Source organism: Ciconia boyciana, chromosome 10, assembly GCF_034638445.1.
Source record: "Ciconia boyciana chromosome 10, ASM3463844v1, whole genome shotgun sequence".
NCBI lineage: Eukaryota > Metazoa > Chordata > Aves > Ciconiiformes > Ciconiidae > Ciconia > Ciconia boyciana.
Genome location: NC_132943.1, coordinates 31,852,887 through 31,861,238, shown reverse-complemented (window position 1 = coordinate 31,861,238; position 8,352 = coordinate 31,852,887). Strand labels below are relative to the sequence as shown.

The 8,352-nt window shown below is 38.9% G+C and overlaps 1 protein-coding gene across 1 annotated transcript in view; it reads left to right on the top strand.

The window, feature by feature from the left end:
• Nucleotides 1-278: 278 nt before the first annotated feature.
• SPATS2L (spermatogenesis associated serine rich 2 like) overlaps nucleotides 279-8,352 on the top strand; it is a 144,835-nt gene continuing 136,761 nt past the window's right edge. Inside the window, exon 1 of the mRNA XM_072875076.1 lies at nucleotides 279-297. The gene's annotated coding sequence lies outside the window, so the exon portion shown is untranslated. The remainder of the gene's footprint in view (nucleotides 298-8,352) is intronic.

Genomic DNA, 8,352 nt, shown 5'->3' with positions numbered 1-8,352 from the left:
AATGGAGGTGCACATGGCTTTTTCATTATTTTGCATTAAAATTCAGGTGGTTTTAATTCAGACCAACATAATCTTTGCTGTACCTTAGAGGTAACTTTGGCCTTGTATATTTATGGAATTAGCCTGTAGTTAATTCATTCTGATGCTAGGAAAAAGTATGCAAGCACTGAAGTAGTTTAACCAAAAATAAGTAACATAGTTTGCTGTTTTGATAACCACCATCTTTTTCCATCACAGTGAAGAATCGTCTTATGAACCTCTGATGTTTGATGATCACAATGTCAAAAGTCTTGTGGGGTAAGTAAAGCAGATAATTTAACTTTTTTGTAGTATTTTCTCACTTATCAGCATACACTTACATAGAGGAAAAATGTCACTCGGATAGTATTTTAAACTTTAACTCTTTGTATGCAAATCTCTGCTGATCAGTACGTGACAATTAAGAACCTGGTTTATGGTTAAAGGAAGGCAAGTTGTTTCATTGTTCCCTTCCCACACCAGCCACTTTGAAGTCTTTTATGTTGCTTCCATTACACAAAGTTGTAGATACCCAGAAAACAGAAACACTATCATCTGCTTTGTCAAGAGACCTGTCACAGATGACAGATAATTGTTAGTGATCTTGTTACCATGAACAAATGGTTTTGTGCATGGACAATGTTGGTAATGTATTTATAGAAAACATATTTAATTAAGAGAGCATTCATAAGCAAAAAAACCACCCAAACAAACAAAAAAAAAACCCAGCAAACCACCTTCTGCACTTTTGTTCCAAGTGACTTGTCACAGCTGTAGACATTTACAAAAGTGTTTATAAATGGCTACAAACTAATACTTCTTTTCTTAGAAAATTTGATAAGGATAATCTTATTTTGATCTTGGAAATTTTTGTAATCACTAAAGTAGATACGGATTATTTCAGCCTTCTGTGTGAATGATATTAGAAACAGTTTCATAAAGCAATGCAACTGTTTAGAAAAGGAAATGCTGTGTAATCGTAGAAATCGTAGGCAAAATTGAAGTTGGCAGACAGCTCTCAATGCGGGTTGAAATGTGGCAAGGTCACTATGTCCTTGCTGCCTATTATTTGCTGAAAGAATAGTTCCTGGAATCCTTGATTATGCTCAGAAACATGAACTTCTTATCTGAAAGCCAACATGTGTCAGTCCGATGCCTTTCACATTATGTTTTGGGATTAGATCTTGATGAAAAGTGAGAAAGACCTGAAGACTCATCTTAATAAAAAGGTTTAATGCACTTTCTTTTCCCTGATATTTGGTCAATTACATTTCAAAATGTCTCTAACTAAAACTCATATTTCCTTATAATAATGTATTATAAATAAATTTTAAAAACTCAAACACTAGGAAGGAGAGTAGGCTTGAATGATGACCAAGTGTTTTTTCCCTTTCCCTGGGTTTATGTGAAGAAATATATCTATTGCTCTGGATCCATATACCTGACAAGAGCATACAAATGTTTTCTAGGAATCCTCTTCAGAATTCCATGTTACACACCAGTCCTGCCATATTCTCAAAACCTCACAAGCACAGGAAATAAAATGTGCTTCCACCACTCTCTGAATGGTAGTAAGGATTATGGTGGACTAGTATGTTTCCATCACAAGCCAGGGAGTAGTTCCAGAGGCAGGCTCTGAGAGGAGGCTCAGCATGTTGCCAGCAAGTTTGGAGCACATGGTGCCTCTTTAAAATCCCTTCTCAGAGAAGAATGATACTTAAAATAGACTCATTTTCTGTAACGCCATATGTAAGCTATTATCAATCAAAACTTTTCCAAACTCATTGTTCAGCATTCTATAAAGGAAACCTTCTCAAGCAGCAGGGAGCCCCCACCTCATGAAATGCAGAGGAAATGTGCTCAAAACAAGGAAGGAGTCCTCCATTTTAAAACCCAGAGAAGCATTTAGAGGTACAAGCAAACAAGTTTCTTATGATTGTGTTTATGCATTTTATATCTCTATCAATGTGCCTCTTTAATCTGAAAATATAAAATCATGTGATGTTATTCTGAAGAAGAGGGCTGTCTTGTTCTGGTTTTTTGTTTTTTTTTTTCTTTTTTTTCTGTGTTTTATAAGAAGCTAGACAGTGGCTTATTAATGAAGGCATAGTTAACCCTAGTAACTTCATAATATCAAAATTTTCCTGTTTCTTTAAGCGCAAAGCAAGCTCTTCCTTTGCCTATTCAATGTGAAAGCATACAGTTTATGAAGCTCTGATTCCCTTGTCTTACACTGCTTGTCTGCATAGTGTAAGCAGCACAGAGAAGCTTGGCTATCTGTTGGCAGTACCTCGTGGCCACGACTATTCCAAAGTCTGAAGAGCAGTTCTGGCTTAGCAAGCAGTTCTGGGCATGGGGCAGAGCTGGTAATGGCAGCTGTGCTGCCAGCTGCATTATAAGGAGTTTGGGACATTCAAAGGAATCTTCAAGCCTCTATAACTATTGCTGCTGCATTTTTTTCTTCATGGTTGTGCTAACAGTGTTTATTTCTGTCTTGGAGGTTGGCTGCAGAGGAAGCAATTTTAAAGGCATCAGGTAGATGAGAACAGTTTCTCACACTCTATTGCGTAACCATCACTTATCTCTTGTTGACAAAACTTGCAGTGCAAATCTTACCCTCCTCAGTGAAATGGTAGCTGAGTTGCAGGTCTAGACTTAGGAAAAACCCAAGTGTTTCAGACCAGCATTCCTTCTTTCAGCTTTCAGTCCTAGCTTTTTTGGAGGTACATAAATCCCCAATACATTAAATTAGTGTCCTTTAAAGCTGCGTTGCTACAAACATACAGCACATCCTTATGTGATCTGCTGTCCCAGAACTAGGCAGAGCTCACACAAGGTAAGCCTTTTGAAGTTACCAGGAGCTGTCTGTTTGGCAAGAGCATTTCCTGAAAGGGTGCTCTGATTGCATCTTCGAGGTTTCTAGGACTCTGGGTAAATACTAGGATTTGGATGTATATTGCACTTAATTTTGTGGATGAATGACATTTTTTTTTTTTTTGCTAGGGACACTAGGGCTTTTAGGAACCTTCTCTCAACAGCGTGGGTTGCCTGGCATGTATTTATTCTTCGGTATGATCTCTGCCCATGTTGCATACTGTGAAAATCAATAAAGAACAACAGACAGGGTTTCTCTGTGCCAAATAGTATGTGCTCAGACCCCCAGACTCTACAGGGCTGGACCATGCTGGAAAATACAGCGTGGTTGTCTGCCACCTTCTTGGGACAGGAACGTGCATAAATACTCAGTTCAGCTTTTAGCTGTGAGAACTGAAATTGGACTTTACACAGTACTTGGTCACTGAATGAAGCTGGTATTTGCTTAGCAAATTTTTCAGATGTGCTCGAACAGGGTAGGTACCTAAAATCTAATTTTTTTTCTCACTTTAAGTACCAAACCTGGCTAGATGCTCTTGGAAATCTCAGTAGATATCTAAACAGCTTTGTATATCCAAGCCCCTGATCTTTGGATAGAGGCAGAGGAGGGACTTGTGCTTCTGTATTCAAGAATCCCTGGCTTGGTCTTGAAGTGATGTCATCTGGGACTTCATTGTGTAGCTCCTCTGAAGTGGCTAATGGCTTGAGACCTTTTTTCTTTTTTTTTTTTTTTTGTAAAAAGTTGCTATATTGAGAATTGATATGCCAGTTTTCAGCACTTTGATATTGTGTTTGGTTGATACACTGAGTGAAGGTGTTAGTTTCATTAGTTCAGTTTTGTAAATACTGCATTAGCTCTAAAATGCCACATGTAACTCTACAGGATATATTTTCTAGAACTGCTCAGCAAGCAATGCCTTTGAGACTGGTCTGATTTATGAAGTGATCTATGCGTATTAACTGGCTTAATTCTTTCAGTTCTTGATAGATGGTGACTGAGATTAGTTATATGTGCCTAATGGTCATCCAGGAAATATGCCTAATCCAAGAAGAGGGGGAGAGAGGCATGAGAGGTTCTGTCTGAAATAGCGTCCTAATAAGCTTCTGGCTGAATTCTGCCATACTTCCAACGCAATGTCTTGTAACACACTAAAACCTGAATCCACTGCAGCTGGGAACAACATTTTAAAAATAAAATTTTGAAGTTTTCAGGTTCACATCAATGATTGATTGGTTTAGTCATGACTGCATAATAGTGAACTGAGAACTGAACAAAGTTCCACACTCTGCTCGCAGAATGTGATCGGCTGCAAATGAAAAAGTAAATTCACTGTTGTGAAGAATCATGCTTTTAAAGCTGCCACTCCACCCCTTAAATGAATAACATTTCATTACTTTTGGAAATGGTGAATAGCCAAAATAACAAATTTGGTCAGTGGAGAGAGTCCACTTCCAGAAAGCTAAAATGGGAAAATAATTTGAATCAAGGAAGTTCTTTAATACATTACTTTGGACAGCAGCCCAGTTAAAAAAAAAATTGGCTCAGATTCACAAATCAGAATGCTGCATTTTTCCACAGAGCTGAATCCCCGCAAAGAAGAGCAGTGACAGCTTGGGAGTACCTGTTTTCTCTCAAACCCTGCTGGTCTTTTGAAAACTCCAGGGCACGCCTTATTGCAAATTTCATTGAGTCCCTGCAGGATTTTACTAAATTAGTAATCCTCCCTATAGGGAATTTTTCCTTTCTGATCTCTGTTATAAGCAGTTAAACAAAACAGGGGTCAGTAATGGGAGCTCAAGACTGATGGTGGAGCACGTTACGGAGGTGGGCTAGAAAGGGGAAAGTACAAGTGTTCTGGATAAGGTTCTGACCATCCTGTTTGTAGTGCCTGTGCTCTAAACATTGATGCAAGTTAGCCAGGCTGGCTGGCATGGTTGTGGCAGCTGCAGGAAGCCTGGCTGGCTCCAGTCATGCTGTAGAGCACTGGACAGTGCTGTGTGGGCATATCCCAGTGTCAGTGTCAAAACTTTGTGCAAAGAGCTGCTATGGCACAACCTGTGCTACGTGATTTGGCAAATGTGCTCCCAGAACTGATCATCTTGGTCCCAGAGACATTCAGGGCACTGAAGGGATGGCTAAGAATATTGATCTGGAGCTGGAAGTTGTCATGTGAATAATGACATGCAGTTCCTGGCACTTACATCTCCTAAACTTATAGGACTCTTTTATTAAAGTAGCTGGGCGGGGGGAGGTGTTTTAGTTTTTTTGTGGTGTGGTTTGGTTTTGTTGTTGTTGTGTAGTTTTGGGGTTTTTTTTTTTCCAATAATACTAACAGGAGATTGTTCCAGATCTTTAGCAGGTGCCTAACTTGAGCATAAACACTGCTTGACTGATACTTCACTGGCATCACCTTCTTTTCACTGCTTGCTGCACCTTGACAATAGTACAAGAGTGAGTCTGTCGTCTTAAGATATATTTGTGTACCTTTACGGAAGCACAGATGTTTGTGGGTTATGGTGTGAATAGGTTGGGTATAATTGGGACACTTGTTTGATGTACACCAAAGAGTAGGTCAAAAAATCAAGCTCCTGTCCCTTGATAAAAGCATGAAGGCAGTACAATCCATCCATCATTGTTGTCCTGGGACCTTATAGCCAGGTCGCCAGGCTGTAATTGCTGAAGATTTTGTGGCAAGAAGTCACAGCTATTTTTGCTCACATAATCCTCAAGCCAGTCAGGATTTTTAACTAGCTTTCCCTCATCCCTACTTCTTCCATTGTAAATTAGAGCAGGTCTGAGGCTGGTTTGAAGGTACATTTGCTGCCCACTTATGGGCTGCATGTCTGGCTGTGGTTGACTGGAACATTTCTCCTCTGGACTTAATGGGAAATGCTTTGAGCTGAAGAGTGTAGGCTATGTAAATCCAGATCTAAAAACAGGTTGATAACTTTTGACTAAGTAGAAACTGTACACAGATCACCTGACTCTCCTGACAAGAGGTGTCACCAATGAGGAGTCAGCTTATCATCCCTGTTGATGTGAAGGTTAGAAATACCAATATAACTTGTAGCCTCCCAAATTAAAATTTTTGTTCCAAGTATACACATTTTTCTGTGTTTCAAAGGGGGCTATTACTGGCTTTTTATATGCACTGAATATTTAGAGCAATTTTTCTGCTCATTTTAAAAAAACCGAAACATAAAGAGGCTGACACCAATAGCAAAGAAGTGCATAATGCAGACTGCTTGTCCAAACACATTCCTTCTAACTTACACCACGTCCTTTTAGTCCCTTCCTAGAGCTTATATGAATGGATAAAGCAGTTAGAGGTCACCGGCACCCTCAGCTTTTTCCAAAAGACCTTAAACTGCAATTCTACCACCAGGACTATTCATTGGAGTTGGCCATAGTGAAAGTGTGAATGCAGATCCAGCTTTGGACACTTTTCTCATTCCTTAGAAGAGAGCCAAAGTAAGAGTGAGAGATTCTTAACTTCAAAGCAAAACAGACAAAAAGGATTCCCATGGGTAAGTCTAAATAATACCTACTCTGAAGTGATTTGAGATTGCTAGTAAGGCTAATTCTTGTGATTAAAATCAACATCTGAGAAGAGGAGTCCTGTCCAGTGTGTGAGAGGGAATAAGCCCTTAGCTCAGGCTTGGGTCAGAAGTTTGGTCATGAGTAGACAAGATCTGTGCTGGGATGAACCTGCCCAAAATGAGCTTTCCCTTGGGGAGTTATGATGAAGACAGTGATGGCAGCTGTGGGATCAGCAAACTCATTTCCATGTCCCATCTGTCTGAATGTATTTCCATGGGCAGGCAGCTATGCCTGTACAATATAAATGAAATGTATCACCAGTAAGCACATGGCAGAAGTAATTTTGTTTAGGATAAGGAGAGAAAGAAAATTGAGTTCCGCTCAAGTCCTTAGAAGTATGTTTTAGACTACTTCCTCTTCTCTCTGTTCCCACCCTTCCCCAAATTCAGTCTAAGCAATTCCATTATGGTTTCCTTCATAAATAGTCTTATTCCTTTTTGAATGCTTTTTCTTCATTCATTTTCAGACATAACTCTCAGATTATCACAGAGCTGTATGTATTTATCATTGTGGCATTTGAAAGTATGTAAAAGACTTGCAGATGCTCTACCGGACTATAACCAAACTTGGCTGTGTCAGTTTTAACATACATATGACAAAACCACATTGGCTCCGAACAGGACTCGGCATAATAAGCTCTCTAGGTTCTCCTTCTACATAAACACTTTTATGTCCTTACTAATTAGAAACAGGAGCCTGTTTCTTTCAAAGTTCATGTGATAGCAGTCAGGCCAAAGAATGAGGCACATGCAATATCTGAATGGTTTTATGATAATATTGTCAGGGATCTGAAGCTTATTTTTTTTGTGAACTGTGTATGTATGTGTGTGTATATATATGTGTGTGTATGTATATATATACACACATGTATATATAAAAGTTAAACAAGCATAACCAGTAAAGTTTCCTGGAATGTTTAATGTGGTACATTTACAGTTCATGCATTTCAGTGTGTATTTCACATGGCATATAATTGACCTTAAACTTAAGTGAATATTTTCTTGCCCTTGTGTCTTAATGTCTTTCAGCATGAACAGATCTTGAAGCTGCTTTATGAATTGGCAACAGCACTGTGGTTTACTGAAACAAAAATATGAGAACAATCTGTTATTAATTATATAAATCTCCTCAGAAAAAGTCCTTCAGGTTGGCTGTATGTTAGGAGTATATATCAGTAACTTTTATCTTGTAGCACTACTTCATAATATGGCAATATTTGAACATGAAGTACTTAAAATAGCTGTGGCCAGTTTAACTCTGGACGAATGAGGAATAACTTCATTATTGATAATTTATTGACAGATAAACTAGCACAAGCAAGTGAGGACATGGTTTGACTACAACAGTCCAATTACTTAAGAATTTCTTGACAAAAATTACTCATCTGCTGTGCCAATCAACAAACAAATAATTTCCTTTGATTATAAATCACCACAAACTGTAACTTTCACGTGATATCAGTGCACAGAGTTGCAGACTGGTAGGTGGTACAGAAGCCGGGAAAGAGGATGGAGAGAAGGCAGATGGTAATGACGAAAGTCCTCTCTTGCATGAAAGGGTGTGTTTACAAGTTGCAGTGATGATGGGGGTAATGAAGAAGCAGAGGTTTCCTCTTCTTACTAGACCCATCTCTTGGGGCTGTAATGTTACTGAAGAATAGTGGGGAAATTCAGAGAAATGTTGACAAATTCCCTAAGCTTATTGAAGAAGCCAGAAATGTTGATGAATTGCGCACTAGTTGATGTGGACTGTTTCATGAAGATAAAGATGCAGCCTGGCTTAGTACACATAGTAAAATCTGGTTCCCTTCATTAACTCATCAGCATCTATTTCAGTCCTGCTCGTTTTCCATCTCCAAT